This window comes from Pteropus medius, unplaced genomic scaffold, assembly GCF_902729225.1.
Source record: "Pteropus medius unplaced genomic scaffold, Ma_sr-lr_union100, whole genome shotgun sequence".
Taxonomy (NCBI): Eukaryota; Metazoa; Chordata; class Mammalia; order Chiroptera; family Pteropodidae; genus Pteropus; species Pteropus medius.
Window position 1 is genome coordinate 35,520,091 of NW_024344378.1, and position 17,124 is coordinate 35,537,214.

The 17,124-nt window shown below is 35.2% G+C and overlaps 1 long non-coding RNA gene across 1 annotated transcript in view; it reads left to right on the plus strand.

Moving 5' to 3' along the window:
- Positions 1-415: 415 nt before the first annotated feature.
- The window catches only part of LOC120609385 (uncharacterized), a 42,985-nt gene continuing 26,276 nt past the window's right edge, over positions 416-17,124 (plus strand). The window contains exon 1 of the long non-coding RNA XR_005654758.1: positions 416-887. This is a non-coding gene — a long non-coding RNA (uncharacterized LOC120609385). The remainder of the gene's footprint in view (positions 888-17,124) is intronic.

Consider the following 17,124-nt stretch of genomic DNA (forward strand, 5'->3'; position numbering starts at 1 on the left):
CTAGGCACTTTCAAAGAATGTCAAGAGAATATCTAGCAGAAGTCTCTAAAATTATTTCTTCATCTCTTGGTCCGTTTCCTACCCACTCTAAAGTTCTTTCAACACACTTCTTTCTCATCCCTGTATAAACTCAGTGTTCTAGTCTTTCTCCCTTTGTTCTCCCATAACAAAGTTATTTTTTTTTCTCTTTCTAAGATTAAAAAATATATATCCTTAGTTTGTTTCTTACCTTCCAATTTTCGGATCTTTCTACTCATCATCCTGATTAGCTTCATAGAAGGCCTAAAGGCCAGCACAGAGTCCCAGAAGGCCAAAGCTGTGTATTCTTATACAGTGTTGCTTTTAGCCCCACCTGGACAATAATTTTTTAAATATAACTCATACAACAGACTGTTTTTCAGTCACTAAATGGGAAAACTTTTTTTTTTCAATAAGAGGCAAGGCCAACAGAGTTACCAAAATCCACGTTTTTGAAGACTGGAGGGAAAGAGTTGAAATGTGGTACAAGTTGAGCAATAGCTTTGAGCAGATATATAATTCTGCCTAGACCCACCTCGTTCCCTCCTCTGATGACATCATGATGCTGATATTTTCCCTGGAAGCCCTATTTCTTAATCTCGGGATCATAAACCAAGAAACCATCTCCTTGGAAATTTACCTAATTTTTGAGAATAGAATTTCAAGGTCAAGTTTGGTCATTTCTCTGTTATCTCATGTCTAATGCCTGCAAATTTCTTCACGAGGATCCTGTTTCTCTGTTAAAATCAAACAGTGTCTGATCTCTGCTCATCCAGGGCCTGAGATGGGCCAATGCCAGCATTTAAGGTGCTTTACCTGCAGCGTCCAAAAACCAGAGCAGGCAGAGAGGGAGTCTAAGAGCATACAAGGTAAAAACATATAAATAGTATGATTTGATAAGATATAAGTTTGACAAAATGTTAAAAAAGAAAAAATGTTAAATACATGTTTACTAAATGTAAACATGATGGAAAGATTGCCAGGTAAAAGTGTTTTCATTGTGTGGCAGAACAAATTAAAAAATGTTTCCTCAACAAATAGTATATTTATAAAATTTTCATGTCATTTGTATTTGTCTAGAAAGACTTATTTCTAAAGGACCTAGGTATCCTGGGATTAAACTGCCCAGCCCTTAGAGAAAGAGCAGTTGCTTGTTTATTCATTCATTAACTCAGAATATAATTAAATAGGTTCACTATGTACCAAGCACAGTATTAGGCACTACGAATTGGGCCTGGAATACGAGCATCATGGTCCTTACAATGTAACGGAGAAGACAGACGCTGAATAGGTTATTACTCATTTAGACGCTGTGTGTGTGTGTTGAGGGTTATGATGGAGAAGTGCATGGTACTATTGAAGCTAGTCAGTCAAGGAAAACTTTATGGAAAAATATTATAAAAGAGGGTGGAGTTGTCTTTCTTTCTTGGGCACGTGAAACCAAGTGAAGATCTGTTGAGCAATTCAGGTGCCACTGCTATCACCTCTGGGCATGGTCTTTCTCCTTTGCCTGAGAAGAATACATTAACATCAGATTAAGCAAAGGGCTCATAAAATGCATGATGGCACACTAACCAATCAAAACATACCAAGCATTCTTTTCCTGAGGATTGAGAAAGAGATTCATTTTGAAATAATTATCTGGCAATAGGTTCAAACTGAAAAGAATAAACATGAAGCCGTAATTATTTTTCAACAGAACTGGAGACTTACTTATCCTATTTTCTGAAATTGTATATCTATTTCATAGCACTGGAAGCTGAATACTATGTTTTATGTTCTAAGGGTAAAAACATAATATCTGTTTTATTTCACAACATGAATTGAAAGCATTTGTGGGACAGGATGTTGTTTTGGTTCAATAGGTTGTTCAAGGTTCCTTATGATTTTTATTCAGTAACTGCTTTCAGCTTTAAGATATTAATGTTTCCATTTGGTTTTCAGATCCAAAGACTGTGTAAGCAGATTTTTCTGTTTTTTGATGCCTTATGCTACTCCTAGTACCGTTTAAAGTAATCAATCATGTAACTGAGAGTAGTAAAGGATTCTGGCTAAGCGTTTTTACACAAATAAAACTTGAATTGATTTGAGTGGGAATGGCAATTATTCAAGGATTGCAAGAATAGCTTGGAGTCAAACCTCAAAAATGTCCCAGGTTTGCAGCTCATGTGCTGGTTGGGAAAGCTGTCCCTCATGTTAATTCAGGTGAGATGCTGGCTGGGTTCATACTGGGAAAGCAAGAATACCTTCTGGGAACAATAAAGTGACTGATTCCTTTGGACTGATCAGCAAGTCTCTACCTATCTTTCTGCCAGATTCCAGAAGGAAAATCTGCTCTCTCCTGTCTTTCTCTGGAGACCTAAGTCCAGGGTTTGTGTTAGAAACAGAATGAAATAAGTCAAGTTTGTCACAGACTGTTTTCTCTCAGGACCTCTTTCACTTTATGGTCTGTTACTCCTATCTTCTGGTACCCAGCACTTTCCTACTGCCCTCTTGTGGCCCTGAGTTCACCACTAGGGTACCCTACCAGCCTAGAGCAGGGATCCCCAGCCCCAGGGCCTTGGACCAGTACCGTGACCTGTTAGGAATAGGGCCGCACAGCAGGAGGTGAGTGGCTGGTGAGTGAGCGAAGCTTCATCTGTATTTGCAGCGGCTCCCCAGCGCTAGCCTCACTGCCTCAGCATCGCCTCAGATCATCAGGCATTAGATTATCATAGGAACACCCGTCCCTCATGCCAAAAAGGTTGGAGACCACTGGTAGAGGGTTCCCTCATGGCTTGTAGCTCCCTTCCATCTTCAAAGCCAGCAATAGCTAGTTGAGTCTTTCTCGGATCGTATGTCTCTGATCTTGCTTTTATCATCACATTTTATTCTGACTCTTACTTTCCTGCTTCCACTTTCACTTATCACCCTCGTGATCACATTGGCTTTTACCAGAATAATTCAGGACGTATTTTAAGGTCAGTTGATTAGCAAACTTAATCCCCCCTTGCTATGTAACATAATGTATTCACAGGTTCCAGGGATTGGGACATGAACATCTTTATAGGGTCATTGGTCTGTCTACATCACTCACCTTCAATCCTACTATCAAAACTTACGTTTATGTTCTCAAATGACTCCTTAATAAGCTGAAAAGTAAACCTGGTAATTGACCCAACAAAAAATGTTAAAGGAAAATATAGTTTATAGGCTACAGTTAATTATAATCTATTGCATATTTGAAAGTTGCCAAAAGAGTAGATCTCAAAAGTCCTCATCACAAGAAAAAAATGTTTGTAACTATGTATGGTGACGAATGTTAACTAGACTTATTGTGGTGATCAATTCATAATATATACAAATTACTTTAGAGCACCAGTAATCAGCCTGTGGAGACAAGTATTCTTGGGAGGTTTTCTTGGAATCTTTCAAGAAAAGATATATTATATATGTGTGGCTTTCAGTTCTCCCTCTTCCTAAGGTCACCACTGCATGGGGAACAGGATTGGATGATTCAGCATAGGGTTTCTCAACCTCAGTACTACTGACATTTTGCACAGGATATTCTTTGTTTTGGAGGGCTGTCCTGTGCATTGTAGGATGTTTAGCAGATCCTTGGTCTCTATTTACGTGATGCCAATAGCACTTCTCCAGTTAAAAACTTCCTAACGTATTGCCAGATATACCCTGGACAGCAAAATAGTTTCCAGTTGAGGACCACGGCTCTAGTAGAATGAAGTGAGAAATACCTATTTCTGGAATTAACAAAATAAAAATATACTTTTGTTGAAGTTTGCTGACTTCCCTTTGGCGTATATTATATGGAGTTCCTTTGTCAATAAAAGAGCCCGCTGACAATAGCATTTCCCCAAGTCTTCATTTCAGATATTCAAATTCCAGATCAAAACAGAAGTCCTTTCGGCAGCAAGGGCTTGGTGCAGCATGAACAAAAGTATTAATTCTGCCCATCTTTAAGGTTCAGCTCAAGCCTATTCCCTCCAGGAACCCTTTTGTGTCTACTCCTGTAGGAGTACTTTCTTCCTCTTCCGAGCTCCTGCTGGCTACCTCCAATGACTATTGTCATATATATCTGGTATCACTGGTCATTTTATTCATGGATACCTGGCTGACACCCCAGCTAGAATGTCCAGGTTATAAGTGATTTGAAAATGGTTTCTATATCTTACTGTGTATAGTTCCCTGCACATACTAGGTGCTTAACAACTACTTAAACAGATTTTTATATTATTTCTTTTACACAATTTAAAGTCAAATCCTCGAGGTTTGCTTATGAAAAGTAACAGACCGATTCCTCTTTTCACCCTGCCATTTCCTAAAAAGGTAACCATTTTTACCTTTTTTTAGAATATAATTTTGGTATTTACCTCCATGTTGCTAAATGACTTGCATATATTGCTACCTACTGGTTTTTCAATTTTAGGCAATATCCATCTAGGGAAAATAAGAATTTAGCTTTCTTTACATACATACAAACTTCCAATCTTCAGGAAATGAAAGTTATTAAAGTGTACTCCTAGTACAGTCTTCCCAGTATGGTTATACCATTGTTTTGTGTTGAATAATAGTTATTGTTTATGTCATTATTACTATATGAATGCTTTTCACAGTTAATCTGTATAAAATATGATTGCTTTTCCTTTTGTGACAATTTTTTGAAGTTAGTACAGGTCCATAATCTCTTATCTGCAATTCCAAAATTCAAAAAGCTCTGGAAAAAAAAAACCCAAGCAAAATAAAACAAAATTTTTTGTTGGCAGCAAACTCATTTGATGGCAACATATGACTTAAACATGTCTGTGGCTGCTTATAGTATTTATTTATACTATCTGGTACAATTATTTAGATGCTTTGCTGCAGAAGTTTGATTACAGGAAGTAGTTTGAAACTACTTAGGGAGTAAAATATTACATATTGTGTACACCTTATTACATTTCTAAAATCTGGAAAAAGAATCTATAATTTGAAATATATCATTTTTCAATGGTTTCAATTAAGCGATAGTCTCCTATTTTGTTTCTTAAATTTTCTTTTCAAAACTTTTATACTGTAAAATACAACAAACTTATAGGAAAGTGCATAAAACAGATGTACAATTTAATGAATGGTTGTAAAATGAACATCTGTTGAACTATCACTCATACAAAATTGGCAGCACCCAAGACACCCCTCACATTTGCCATCCCAGTCACAGTCCTCATCCATACCGTTGGTGGCATAAACTAACTTTTATGTATTAATTTTCATGGTTTTTATTTTAGTTTTACAATCTAATTATCCATCCCTAGACAATATTTTTTGTCTGTTTTGCGCTTCATATAAATGAAATCACACACTATATATGTTGTTGTGCCTGATTTCTTTTTCCATTAAAAAAATTGAGATAAATTTATAGAAAAGTTGAAAATGCAGTACAAAACTTTTTTCCTGAAGTATTTGAGAGCAAATTGCTAACATAATGCCTCATCACTCTGGAATTCTTGAGTATGTATTTCTTATAGACAAAAGCATTCTCTTACATAATCTCAATATGACCATCAACAGCAGGAAATTAGCCTTGTATGGTATTAGCTAGACCTCAGATTCCATTCAAGTTTTGCAAGTTGTCCCAATAATGTCTTTTATGGATCCAGTTCAGAATCATACGTTGCATTTATTTGTCTAGGCACTTTAGTCTCCTTTGATTCAAAATAGTTCCTCAATCTTTTCTTGACTTCCATGTCCATGACACTTTTATGGGTCATATATAGGTCCATTATTTTGTAGAATGTCTTTCCATTTGAACTTATCTGAAGTCTCCTCTTGATTAGATTTGCATCTTTGGTAGGAAAACTAGCAGTGATGTTACATTCTTTGCATTGCATTCTATCAGGTGGCACATAATTTCTGTCTGTTCCATTATTGATGTTCGTTTTGATTATTTGATTAAAGTGATTAAATCTGCTAGGCTTCTCAGCTGTAAATTTACTCTTTCCCCTTTACAATTAATAGATTTTTTGTGGGGAGATTTTTTTTTTCAAAATATTGAAGAACCTCATTTAAATATTCCATAAAACTTTCAGTTTATTTATTTTAAAATTTACATTAATTTTGAGTAATGGTTTTTTCCAATTTTGTTCAGAGTATAGTATAGTGCTTTAATATGTTATTTATTTTGATGCTAAAATTGTTCCAGATTTGACCAGTGGTAGCCCTTTGAGATCGTTCTTTGCCTTTTTAACATGTCATTATCATTCTTTGAGCAATTCCTTATTTTCTGACATAAGAAGAAAGAATTTTCTGGGGTCATCTACTTTCTCTGCCCCTACTTTGGAACCAGCTATTTCTCCAAGAAATTTACCTCCAAGATTCTTTAGCAGATATTTAGAAAACAAGATTAGGAGAGTAGGTGTGCTCATTGCTATTGAAAGCATTACTGCTCCCATGCCCTGTTAGTGGACATAGCTAGAAAATATATGTATGTGTATGTGTATATTTATATGTATATGTATATGTGTATATATCCATATATAATGTGGATATATAATATTCACACATAACAATACACATTTATACCTATATTTATTTCTCTATCAATCTATGTGTTACAAACTATGAGTTCACAATGATAATTCTAATTTTAATTCAATAGCACAGGGTTCATTTTAGTTTTCTCTCTTTTTACATTTTTACCCCCTTCCTTGTGATAGGAAACTGCTTCCCATTATCCTTAACAGACTTACTTAATTGATCAATCCCTTGTTTGCAACCAATTCCTCATCACTGCTGCTGGTCCTTCCCCTACTTTTATGCTCTTATCATTTGACTGATGCTCTTGGCACCATGCAATAGGTCTGTGACCAGCCTTATGACCCTTTGTAATCTTCCTGTTTTGCTCCTCCCTAAGCAACCACTGATCTTTCCATCTCTATAGATTAGTTTGAGTTTCCTAGAGTTTGAAGTAAGTGGAATCATACAGTGTGTACTCTTTCACTCAGCTTCTTTTATTTAGTGTAATTTAAGATTCATCCATATTGTCATATTACTAGTTCATTCCTTGTTATTGTTGAGCAGTATCCCATTGTGTGGATATATCACAATTTATTTCTTCACCTGTTGTTGGACATTTGAGTTGTTTCCACTATTTGGCTATTAAAAATAAGCTGCTATAAACATTCATGTGCAAGTCTTTGTATGGACTTATATCTCCTTTTCTCTTGGATAAATACATAGGAATCACATGGTTGGATAATTTTATAGGTATATATTTAACTTTTAAAGAAACTGCCAAAATCTTTTCCAAGGTAGTTGTACCATTTTATATTCCCACCAGCAGTGTATGTCAGGTTTTCTACATCCTTGCCCATACTCAATAAGGTCAGTCTTATTAATTTTAGTCATTCTAATAGGTATGTAGTATACCTCATTGTGGCTTGAATTTATACTTTTCTAATTACTAATGATATTGAGCTTATTTTAATATGCCCGCTGTATATGTTCTTTGGTGAAGTAGTTAATCTTAGGTGATTAAATCTTTTTTCCTAATTTTAAATTGTGTTTTCTGTTCTTTTATAGTTGAGTTTTGAAAGTTCGTTATGTATTTTAGATACAAGTCCTGTGTCAGATATATGTTTTGTAAAGATTTTTATTCTCATTTTTAAATATTTGTTTTTTCATTAAAAAACTTTTTTAAAGAACAAAACTTAAAAATTTTAAGTCTAATTTATGATTTTTTGTTGTTGTTGTGAATTGTCTTTTTGGTGTCATATCTAACAAATCTTTGTTTAACTCAAGGTCACCACAAATACTTTATATTCTTGTTGCTGTTATAAATGGTAATAATTTTCAATTTCCAACATTTTGTTGCTAGCATGTAGACGTATAATAGTTCCTCTTCATTATGTCAGGAAGCACATAATGCCTGGTTTTCTCCTTAGTCTTGATAACATTTGAGTTTAGATAGTATTAAAATGATCTACCATTAAAATGCTCTCCATCAACCTTTCACTTAATATTTCTGGACCACTAGCTTTGCTTAGACAAATCTTTCAGTGCAGACTGCAAACGTGATTTTCTAATGCTATCATTCTTCTAACATTTACTAGCTGTGATTCATTTTATAAAGAAGAAATTTGCTCAGTCACTTACTTTGTTAGCCTGAAGTACTGTGTAGGAGGAAAGCAGTATAAAAACTTGATTCTTTTTATCATTTTTAGAATAAAGATTTCATGCTCTAGCAACTTCTAAAAGTGATCAATGAGTTTTTATTTTAAGAGTATCATGAACCCATGGATTTGTATATATATGTTGTACTTCAATTTAGTGGAGCCATTATTTTGGGGGTGCTTGAGTTGTCTCATCTTTGGCCAGTACGAGCCCCTTCGAAGTGGCTCCCTTGTTCTTTGGTATGACTCTAGTAGCTGCTGATAACCTTGCTGTTTTCAGGCTGGTCAAGATGTCTCAGATTCATCCTGTACATTTCCTGTTATATATTTGGAATTGCCATTTCTATAATGTGCCCTGGTTCCCTTTCTGGAGAAATGTTATAAAGAGTTAACAGTCTAGATCATTACTCCTGGATTATTAGTGTGTCTTTTAATGGTGTATGTTCATAAACAGAAGTATTTAATTTAAATTTAATATATTTTTAATATTAACCTTATCCTTCTTGTGTCTTATTGAGAATATTTCTGTGCTGTAAAGTTCTAAAAATATTCTTCTATGTTATCTTCTAAAAGGGTTTATTGTTTTGCCTTTCCTACTTGGTGCCATGAGCTAAATGGAAATGATTTTGCTGCATGGTAAGTGTTCTAATATAATTTTCTTCCCCAAAATAATGCTCAACTTTTTTGTTGTTATATATTGAAAAGTCCACCCATTTCTAACTGCTATGCAGTACTACCTTCGTCATAAATCAAGTATCCATACACGTGTATGTCAATTCCTGTGGCACACATAGTTCATTCTGTTGGTCTATTTACCTATCCGTGCACCACTACCTCATTCTTTTAAATACTATAGTTTAATGTCTTAATTTCCAGTAGAGTCAGTCTTCTTACTGTAATTGTTTCTTGTGTATTTTAGGCTTTTTGTATTTTATCTGTATTTTAGAATTGGCTTGTCAATATTCTTCCAGAAACCTACTGAGATTTTGATTGAATTGCATTGAAATTCCAGATAAATTTGTGGAGAATTGTTATTTTTACAACATCGAGTCTTTCAATCTCTTTTGTTTGTAGATCTCCTTTCATTTTATTAAAATTTTGCAGTCTTTGCCATTTAAGTCTTACAAATCTTAGAGTATAGCTATTCCTAGTTACTTAATATTTTTGATATTGTAATAAATAGAATAGTCTTTTTACTTTTGTTTTCTAAATGTTTCTCACATATAGAAATAAGTTTTTAAATTGATTTTGTACCTAGCAACCTTGCTAAACTAAATTAATAATTTATCTCTATATTATTTTTGTATTTCTATGACTGCAATCATATCACCCGCAAATAAGGACATTTTATTTTGTGGTCAACCTTTATATTTCATATTTCTTTATCTTGTTTTATAGTTTTTTTTGTGGTCAACTTTTATATTTCATATTTCTTTATCTTGTTTTATAGTTTTGGCTAGGATCACTAGAGCAATGCTGACAAGAATTGGGATAGTGGCTTGCTTATTTTGTTTCTTATATCAAAGGGACAATTTTCAGTGTCTTCTCATTAGAAGAAGTGTGCTTGTGGGCTTTTAAATTCTTTCTTTCTGTCTGTCTGTCTTTCTTTCTGTCTGTCTTTCTTTCTTTCTTTCTTTCTTCCTTCCTTCCTTCCTTCCTTCCTTCTTCCTTCCTTCCTTCCTTCCTTCCTTCCTTCCTTCTTTTCTTTTTTTCAGAAAGGAAGATCCCTTCTATTGCTAGTGTGTGGAGCTTTTTCTGTTTAATCACAAAAGTATGTTGAATGTTATCAAATGTTTATTTCTGTATCTATTGAATTGATCATACAATGTTTTTCTTTAATTTCTTAATATGGCAAATTACATTGATTGATTATTTTTTAAGTGTTAAACCAACCTTGAATTGCTGGCGTAAACCCAACTTGGTTCATATTATATGCTTTTGCTATACTGTCAGATTCAGGTTGACACTTTAGTGGAGTTTCAAGGGTAAGTGAAAGTAGGTGCATGTTTTCGGTCTGCTATCATTACCTTTATTAATTTTTGTCAGCTGATTTACTATGTTGACACCTTAGCTTCTATGCAGCATTTCCTGCCACCTTTCTCTACCCTGAATCCTGGCATTGCTAATTGTATTGTCTTATGGTTGCAAATGTAATATGAATGTTCCCAGTGTTTGTGCTTATACTACATTGCAAGTATTTTATTTATGCTAATATCCCTTTATTAGACAGTGAGTAGTCTTGCATCTTTGTCTTTGTGCTGTCAGATGCCTGACATAGTACATGACTAGTACATTTGTGATGAAAGAGAGCTGGACTGATACCTCATCTTCTCCTGATATGTATTAAAAAATCCCTCACGGCTACATTGCCATTTGGCAACTGCTAAGAATGACAGCTGCCAAATGGTGTACAAGAATGTGTCTCAATGCCCCATGGGGTGTAATAAATTACACTAGTATAGAACCATTCTGCTTATCCTTTCAAAGCATTTCCACAGTTATTCTCTTCTTTGATCGTCACAACAACTGTGAAATAGGGAAATTGGGAGCTTTATCCCTGCTTTACCCATAAGTAAATAGGGCCCAGTGAGACTAAATATTTACCTAAGACCATATGGCTAGTGTTTGGCCAAATTTAGGCTAGAATCAAGGTCTCCAGATATTTAAATCAAGGCTCTTTTCGATAAATTGTTGGTTCTCAAACTATGGGTTTCAGGGTCTGCCATTGAATGGGGATAGGAGATAAGATAGAAGGTTAATGACCAAGGATCTGAGACCCACCCACCCTTGTCAAAGTTCTGCTTTACATATTAGAGTTCCAAGTAATTTTCCATTTGGAAAATAACTCTGTTGCTGATAACAGCATGAATCCACTAGTCTTTAAGCACGTACTTGCTTTCTGACATCATGTGATGTTTTCAGTTTACTTTGTATATTCCTTGTTCTGGAGTTGGGCCAGCCACTTCTCCAAGGCATTCTGGTTTCTTTTGGTGGGAAATGAGATTTAGGACACACATCTGGACTTTAGGTATGTGCATTGATACTGCTGCCTCATTGTTTCTAGCTCTTTTCAAGGGAAAGTGCTAAGACATACCTTTAAAAAATCCTGAGTTCTCACTGATATTTCTAATTGAAATCCAATACCACAGGGTTATATCTTATCTTCTCCCATTCTGTTTTTGTATCTCTCTTCTACCATAGTGAATATCCTGCTTTCAAAACACCTCCACAAACAATATTTACTCATTTACTTTCTCCTATGATGCACACAATACAGTTTTAGAGCAATACCACCAGAACGCTGATTCAAAACAAAACTATTTAATAGAGGTCAAAATTCCTTAGCAGTTCTCTTTTAATCTTAAACGTTCTTGTAGTAAAGGTGAACAGTCAGAGAATTGTGTTCAAAATTTACTTGAATTAATTATTTTCCCTGTGTGGTTAAATGTTCTATCAGTTTGATTTATAGGCAGAGTTCTTTGTTCTTATTCAATTTTAAAGTTTGGGTTTAAAAGTCTATTTTGATTTCACTTTAAAAATATTTATAATATTTACATGTTTTACAGGTGAGTATATATTACATATTTATTAAGATATAAATACACACTCCCTCAAGAGAAGTCCTGTTCTCTATTTCTTCACTCTGCTCAGTTTTCAACTACTCTACGCCATATTGATAATCATTTTCATCTGTTGCTGGTCATCTTTGCTTCTTTTCATCAATAACTGTCTATACACTCTTATTTTCTCTTCTTTCTTATAAAAATTGTAGTGTACTCTATACACACTCTATTGCATCTAGCTTAAAATTTTTAAAAAAAATTCGAGTTTCTCAATGTATAATTTTTTTTGAGCTTGACTTTATCCCCACATCTATTTTTTTTTTCCTTTTTCCCCCGGCTTTATTGAAATATTATAAACAATTAGTTGCTCATATTTCCATTGTACAATTCAGTGAGTTTTTTTCAATTATAGTTGGCATACAATAATATATTAGTTTCAGTTGTACAGCATATTGATTAGAGATCTATATAACTGACAGCAATCACCCAACTAAATCTAGTACCCCTTTTCCCCCTACATATTTATTACAACATTGTTAACTCTTTTCCTTATGCTACACTTTATATCTCCATGTTTATTTTGTAACTATCCATTTGTACTTCTTAATCCTTTCCCCCTTTTTCACTGCCCTCCCCAAAACCCTCCCATTTAGAAGCCCTCAAAATATTCTCTGTGTCTATGAGTTTGTTTCCATTTTTGTTGTTATTTGTTGTTTGTTTTGTTCTTTAGATTCCACATGTACGTGAAATCATATGACATTTGTCTTTCTCTATCTGACTAACTTCATTCAATGCAATACCCTCTATCCATTAAGGCAATATCTTTTTCCATCACCTGCCTTTCAATCTTTATGTGTCTCTTAATCTGAAGTAGGTCTTATAGGCAACATATGTAGGGGTCTTATTTTCTTATCCATTCAGCCACCCTATCTTTTGTTTGGAGCACTTAATTCTTTTCCATTTGAAGTACTTGTTGATAGGAATTTAGTTATTACCGTTCTTTATTCATGATTTTGAAGCATGTTTTTTCTTCTTAAAGAAGTCTCTCCAACATTTCCTGTAATACTGGCTTGGTGTTGATAAATTCGTTTAGCTTATTTTTGTCTGGGAAGCTCTTTACCTGTCTTTCAACACTAAGCTAGCTTTGCTGGATAAAGAATTCTTGGTTGTAGATCCTGGGTTTTCATCACTTTGAATATTCTTTGCCAAACCCTTCCGTCCTGCATAGTTTCTTTTGAGAAATCAGCTCCCTTGTAGGTAACTAACTCCTTTTCTCTTGCTGCTTTTAAGATTCTCTCTTTGTATTTAACCTTTAGCATTTTAATTATGATGTGTCTTGGTGTCGGCCTCTTTGGGTTCTTCTTTCTTGAGATTCTCTGGGCTTCCTGGGGTTGTATGTCTATTTCTTTCACCAGATTAGGGAAGTTTTCCATCATTATTTCTTCAAATAGCTCTTAAACTTCTTGTTTTCCTTCAGATACCTCTGCGACACCAATATTTTTACATTTAATTGTGTACCATAGGCTCCTTAAATTATTATAGTCTTGGCTTCTTTTTTCTTGCCTTTCTGATTGAGTGTCCTTGGCTGCCCCATGCTCTGTATTGGTGGTTCAATCCTCTTCTTTATCCACTCTGTTTATTCCATTTAATATATTCATCTCAGATGTGTTCTTCATGTCTGACTGGTTCTCTTTTATAATTTCCATTTCCATTTTTATGTTTTCTATCTCTTTGTTAAAGGTCTCATTGAATTCATCTATATTTCCCCTAAGTTCATTGAACATCTTTATAACCAGAGTTTTGAACTCTGCATCTGTTAGATTGCTCGACTCCATTATTCCTGGATCTCTGTTCTGTTCTCTCATGGTTTCTGCTTCTTTGTCTTCCCATTTTGGCTGCCTTTCCATGTCTGTTTCTATGTACTAAGCAAAACTCTTAAGTCACCCAGTCTTATTAGTGTGGCTTTGTGAGGTAGGTGTCCAGTGGCACAGTCCTGAGAGGGGTTCAGCTGCAGGCCAACCTTAGCCCCAGCCTGTGCCACTCCAGGGCCACCTGTTAAGATTCAACAAGCAATCCACAGATGCTGTGCTTATAGTTGCCTCAAGAAGCCATGCCAGAAACTGAGGCCAGCTGCCATCAGTGTGGGTCTTGGGGTTGGCTCAGTAAAGAGCACTGGACTCACCAAGGAAACAACTGGATATGGCCCCGAGTTGGGGTAAGTAGAGTTTCAGGGAATCCTCTGGGCAGAGCAACCGTTGTTATCCGGTTCGATGATGTCTCAGCTATGGGCACTATGTCCACACACTGGGAGTGGGGAAGACTCAACAGAGGAACAATGGATACCACCAGCACTTCTGCCTGGAAGAAAGCCTCATCTCTGGACCTTGCTCCAACAACTCAGTGTCCACCTGTAAGTCCCTGGTGCCTCCTGAGCAGCTGACCTGGCGCTGGTGCCGAGAGCCAGCAGGTCCACCACCAGGAAAGTACACTCGTGGACATGACCCCTTTAAGAGGTGTCTGAAGCTGCCACTGCAGCAGCCTCTGTCCCACTCAGCCACTGGGAACCGGGCAGGCAAAGACCCGTCTTACTTTCTGCCTTTGCAGGATGATTAATTCTCTCCCTAGTTGTAGTTCTTCTCTTCATCTAGATTCCAGGCGACTTTGCTTACTGTTTGCTCCATGTTTCTGTCCCAACTTTGATGTGGTCACAAGAGGGATGAACAAATCCTCTATCATCTATGCCATTTTTAGGTACCTCTCCTTAATTTATAATTTTATATTTAGTCATTTTTGTTTCTTATTTAAGAATCCCTTACTTGCCCAAAGTCATGAAAATATTCTACTATACCATCACCTAAAATTTTTAAAGTTTTACCTTTTACATTGAAGTCTTTAATCCATCTAGATTTGATTTCACATGTAGAATGTGGGAGCTATTTATTTATTTGTTTATTTTTGGTATGGATGTCTATTTATCCCATATACTTTGTTGAATAGTCTATTTTTATCTTCACTGTCAGTTCAGTTGTATGTTAAGTTTCCGCACTTTCATGGGTCAACTTCTGGGCTTTTTATTCTGTTTTATTTGTCATTCCATTTATTCCTGAGAAAAATCTCTTATTTTAAATTTCAAACATTTTTTCATTTTAGAATTTTCATTTAAAAAAAAAAACATAGTTACTGTTTCTCTGCTGGAGGATTTTCTACTTTTTAATTTATTATAAGCATGTTTTCTACTATGTTCCTGAGGATAGTTATAATAAAATCTTCACTAATTCCAATGTATGGCCAGTCTCTACTGACTGCCTTTTCTCCTGAATATGCAGCACATATTCCATTCTTGAATATGTATCACATTATTATATTTTTTACATGTTTAGTAATTTTAGATTATATCCTGGACACTGTAAATGACCTTTCATAGTCTCTGAATTCTGCTATATTTCTGAGAATATTGACTTTGCAAGCAATTAGCTTTGCTGGCAATTAACTGCTGACTTCAGACTCCTAACTTCTTCTGCCTTGCAGGTGAAATCTGTTTAACCCCTTTAGCCTTAGCAAGTGTGGAACAGTTGGGATTCTCTCTTTCTGGGTCTCTTCTTTCCTGGATTTCTCCTCTTACTTTTCAGCTATTGTGTTGGCTCCAAACTCTGTTCTTTCATTTTTCAAGTCACTAAGATTACAGACTTCTATCTGAGTTTTAGCCAACTTATGCTTGCCCTCAACTAAAAATGCATTTAAAAATGGAGAACTCATCAGTTTCATTACCTTCATCAAAGTGTAGACTCGTCTCCAACTTCTGTCTGCTTTTAGTTGCTTTCCACTTCTTCCTGGGAGTTGTTTGTTACATTTTTTTCCAGGATTTTAGTTGTTACATGTGAAAGGATAGTCTGATAGGTGCCACTTAATCATTACTGGGAGCAGAGGCGACCCACACTATTTTATTTATTTTAGTTTTTAATTAGTCTTATATCTTGTATATCAATTCTCCTCACCTTAGTCTAATTCTTGAGAAGTATCTTAGCTATTCTTGTGCAGAACCTAGGTCTTGCTTAGTATACTCTTCTACCTTCCAGATATAAATAAATGGAAGGACTTCAGAATTAGTCATGCCATAGAGAGGATATGTGAAATATAGGCAGAGAAGCTGTGCATTTGTGCTTTGTACATGCATCTCTAATTTCAGGAATGGTGGCAACCTGAGACACAGATATGATATGCATGTGCATGTCTGGTGTGTTGGAGGAAGGTGATTTAATCACCAGGACAGAATATTTGAAAAAGGAAGTATGTTGGTTGAATGGCAAAATACCTGGGAAGTCTGAAAATGGAGACATGAGTGAGTTAGTAGGCTATTGCAGGAGGCTGGGGAACTGAAGAAGTGAATTAAAGCAATGTCAACAAGAATGCTGAAAGACCATATTTGAAAGAGAATTAAAATCTGATAAACCTTGTATTCAGTGATATGGTACTGAAGTAGGTATTTATAAGGATAAGAAATATTTTCTCCCATCACTCAAATCGCAGCATTTGTCAACCTCTTACTTTGCTTACACACATAGTAACACTATAGAAAGTTTAGAAAAAGGAAAAAAAGAATGCAAAATTCCACTATTCTTATAAAACTACAAATATTTTATATTTTCTTCCAGGCCTTATTCAGAAACAAATATTTATTTTTTGTAGATATAATCATACCTCATGTGGAAGGTCTTTGATATAGCCATTTTAGTGTCTGCAAAGTATTCCATTATTTCACGCACCCCAACTTTTCAAACCACTATTCAATTTGTTAGACATTTATATAGCTACTAACACTATAAATAATGTTCCACATTTATGTGTATAATTAGTCTTTCTCTTTTAGGGGATAGATTGTTAGCAGTGAGATATCTGTGATAGAGTAGATTCATTTAATATCGTTTCATCTATATTAATATTTAGTAACTAGAACCCTGACATTACAAAGTGCTTAAAGTGATATGTGTGAGAGTCTTTGTATTTCAGAGCATTACTGAGAGAAGGGACTTAGCCTCGTTTATGGCTATAGCATCTAGCATCTAGCATAGTGCCTATTATTAGACTCAATAGTTTGTTTGGAATGAGTCAATCAATGAATAAATGAATGATTAATTCAGTTGTCTTGCGAGAAGAGTTTTAATCCATTTCTTGTCATTTGGATGCAGGATGCAGTTTGATTTTAAGTGTACCCTGTGATATTGGCAAGGTCTTTAGAGCCATTTATATAGAGTTACTTATATTATCTGGATTTTACAGAAATCTGGAATGTCTTCTTGAGAACACAAACTGCAACAGTATCATTTGGGATTTTTGCTTTTGCTTCCTGTACTGCTACAGACCCAAGTATTTCCGTAGGCTTCCTTTTCTTTCTGAAGGAA